Raw genomic sequence first — 4,053 nt, forward strand, 5'->3', positions numbered from 1 at the left:
CTAAAATGCACAGAGTAAACAAAGGTTAAAACAGTAAAAGAAAGAAAGAAAGAAAGAAAATAAAACAACTAAAAAGGAGAATTAATCTGCTGAGGCTGTTGTAGGAAATAGAGAAGAGCTAGAAAGAGAGGAGAAAAGAAGAAAACGTGTAAGAAGAATGCAATGAAAGAAAAAAGGGAAGAGAAAAGGAGCTGCCCCCTGGAAGTACAGGGTTGCCCTAGGCTGAGTGTAGGTGTCTGGGAACCAGCAGTGGCCTGTGAAAGGAATGAGAGGGAGCAGAGAGAATCATACGAGCAGAGAGAGAGGTGAAGAGAACAAAGACAGAAAGAGGAAAGAAAGAAAAGGAGAATAAAGGGAAAGAAGGGGAAAAACCCAACTGAGTTCACTAAGATTGGCTGTGATGCTAAGAAGGAGGAAAGAGAGAAGGAGGAAATAATGAATAAAGTGTTAACTGATACCTGATTTCTGGAATGTGGGGCCAGAGGGGTTTAGACCCTGCCCAAAATGGCGGGTTGGTATGCCCTTTTAATGCCGGGACTCAGTGGTGCTGGGCATAATTGTCCTGAGCTCATTGAGACTGACTGCGGTGGTGGGAAAGTTAGAAGGGCAAGTGAATATAGAGAGAAGAAATAGAGTAGTAGATAAGGAGATAACTGAGACTTGATCACCTGTCCGTGAGGCTGGAGGAGTTCCAACCCTTCCTCAAGGAAGTGGGTTGGTGTACCCATTTGATGCAGGGTTCCACAGATGCTGTGGGATTACTTCAAAAGCAAGATTGCACCCATGGCCAGGTGTCACTTGAGTGCTGGAATTCGCTGGTGTACCTGCCTTGTGCTGTATATAGCACTGGAGCAGGGGCAGGGAGGGAGCACTGATGTGTTCCCACTGCCCCGTCTGGGTCCCCAGGACAGGCAGGTCCTCCACAACTATGTATAGAATCACTGAGAGGGAAGTTGGACTTATTGTCCTATCTAGTCTGCTGGTGCTTTCTAGATCAGATGATTTTATTTTTTATTTTTTTATCCCCCTGGCCAGCTAGAAAAAAATCAAATTATCTCTCATAGTCACTGGACTGCAGCTCCATGCTTTCTAAAGCTCACACTTGATACAGCGGGTTTTTGTTATGCTAAAAGTCGCCAGACCCTGTAGCTGAGTTCTGGCATTCCTTAGCTAGGTTTCTTCTTATACTGATTCATGTTAAGGGCCTCCCCCTATGTGCTCCTTGGAGCTGAGCAACCAGACTTGGGTTTGAGTTTTAAACCAATAATATATCATTCACCCTGTTCTTTGTTATTATACTTATGATGTGCTCCGATTTGGGGGCTGTCAGGCTGACCCCCAGAGGGGGAGATCCAGCTTATCAGGAGGGTTGTTTCCTTATCGGCCAATTGGAACTAAATTTGCTCCCTGGATGACTGACTTTATGCCTATTTTCTCCCACATTGTGATCTACCTGAGGTAATAATCTATTTTTTCTTCTACTCTAAATTATGGCTACCCAACACCACTTTCCAGGCCATGAGCTCAAGGCAGCCAACCACGTGGAGGGCTCCGGCATGGGGTTCCCCTCATGTCTGAGATTCTGTTCACTCTCTGGTGTCTGCCTGCAGAAATCGCTGTTCCCGACAAGGGCATGGTCGGTGCCCAAGGGCTGGCCAAAGCTACAGTGCTTTAGAGCTTTCTTGGTTTGCTTTGTGAGTGGAAATCCCACACAAAAGGGGGTTCAAGAGAGACCCTGGTACCCTAGTTCTAAATTCAGGACTCCACCTCCCCGTTTCCTTCACCTTACCTCCCAATTTTCTGTTCTGGCAGCAGAAGCTCCAGACGGCTGAGTCCTATCTGGTCGCCATTTTTTTCCCTGTCAGCATTACCTTATTTTTTAAGATCATTGTTATTTAATTGGTAGCTACACTTGGTATGCCAAGGATGGAGCTTCTGGGTCTAGGTCCCTGCTTAGAACCTTCTGCTTTATAGAAGGCATTCCCAGTTGGCCAGTAACTCTACACTGCTTCACACTTGAGTCCAAAAGCTTCAAGTCACCTTTGACTCTTCTGTTACCCATACTGCACATTCAAGCCAAGAGCAAATCCTCCTGGCTCTACTACACAACACATTGAGAGTCCAGTTATTTCTCATCCTTTCCAATCCCATATCTCTTTTTCAACTTCCTGTCATCTCTCATCTGGGAAGCTGAAATACCCTTCTGAGTGTTCTTTGTTTCCTCCCTGGACCTTTGAAAGTCAATTCTCAGTACCAAAGCTCGTGGGATCCTTTCAGTTAGAAAATGTCTCTGTTCTACTCTGATCCTTCTACTGTTTCCCACCTCACTCAAAGAAAAGACGAGCTTTTCATCAGATCCTATAAGACCCTGCATAATCTGAGCCTTGGTAGCCCCTTTGCTCACTCTGTTTCAGCCACGGTGGTTTCCTTGCTTTTTTGTGATTGTACCAGGCGTGGCTGCTCCAACATTCCTCAGCCTGGAACACTTTTCCAATATCTACCAGATGAACTCCCTGACTACATGCAACCGGGTTCTGATCTCATCTTTTCAGTGATTACTATCTTAACACTTCTAAGTGCTCCTATGTGGACAGGGTGTTCCTCTTCCTTACACTGATCCACTTCATTTCACTCATAGTACTTTTGAGCACCTACCATTGAAAATAATTTATCCATTGATATTCTTATTATCTTTGGTCTATCTTCTATTTGCTCCCATTATAATGTACGTTCCATGAGGGTAGGAAGCCCCCATTTTCTTCATGAAGTAGGACTAAGTATCATTGTCGTTCTGCTGCTGTCAGACACCATTGACTGGGCTTTGACTCACAGCCACCCCATGTACAGCAGCATGAAGTCCTCACTTCTGGTCCTGAGACATCCTCATCAGCATTGCTATGTTGATCCCATTCCTGCAGCCACTGAGCCAATTCATCTTGCGAAGGTTTTAGCTCATCCTTCATTAAGCATGGTGTCCTTCTCCAGCGACTGGTCCCTGGGAACTCCATACCCAAAGTATGGTGTCAGAAGAACAAACCATCCTGTCTTGGAGGAAATAGTCAACATGCTCCTTGGATGCTAAGAATACTGGTGAACATATATCCAAAGGAGTAAAAGGTAAATTGTTTCAAAAACTAATTCATCTTTATATCAACCAGTGCGTGCCATGTGATTTGAACTTCTGAGACAGCCATGGAGAGTTCTCAAAACTTACAAAACAGATTTTTTTCTTCAACTTCAAAGCTATTTTTCAAGGCAATCTATAAAAACAGCATCCTTTTGTACTCACCCTAACATATTAATTTTTTATCATACAGACATAGGCCTCGCATTTCTTGATGGCAAACCTAGTTTCTTGGGCTCTATCGTGTATAAACTGATAAGTAAATAGAAGTTAGGCTAACTGATGATATCATGATGTAATTTTATCCAAACACAGATAATGTGAAAATAACACATATGGTAGATGCTACAGAAAGAAGTGAAAGACACATTTAGATAAACAAAATAAATGTTACATATCAGCTTCACAAATGTATTTTATTTTATGTATTTTATGTATTTTATTTACTTTCCTTCTAAAACAGATAGCATATGCTTTTCTGGGCTCATGCAATTATCTCAAATATAACATATTTTAAAAAAGAAAAAAAGAAACACTCATTCCCCACATGTTCTTCTTAGCAGATAAAATGAGAATAACATCTATCCACTTTCTCACTTAGCCTGTCATATCCATTTACTACCAGTGTTAATATTCTCTCAATTCCACCTCATAAATGCCTCTCAAAACAAATTCTTTCCTGTGAAGCTATGCAATTTGCCGTCATAACTGTCAGTCACTCTTTTTCCCCTGGACCAAGTCTTGACTTTATCAAATTCATCTTCTGAGACAGGAAGACCTAGATGGTACCCAGTTACCCTTATCCATATTTCTGACCAGGACCACAGATAGAGTAGGTCCCAGATAGAATGGGAGAAAATTGTAGAAAAAACTTAAATTGCCCTAACATACTCTTTAAGCTTGAAATTGAAGCTATTTTCTGCAGGTTA

The sequence above is a fragment of the Tenrec ecaudatus genome, chromosome 5, assembly GCF_050624435.1.
Source record: "Tenrec ecaudatus isolate mTenEca1 chromosome 5, mTenEca1.hap1, whole genome shotgun sequence".
NCBI classification, from domain to species: Eukaryota; Metazoa; Chordata; class Mammalia; order Afrosoricida; family Tenrecidae; genus Tenrec; species Tenrec ecaudatus.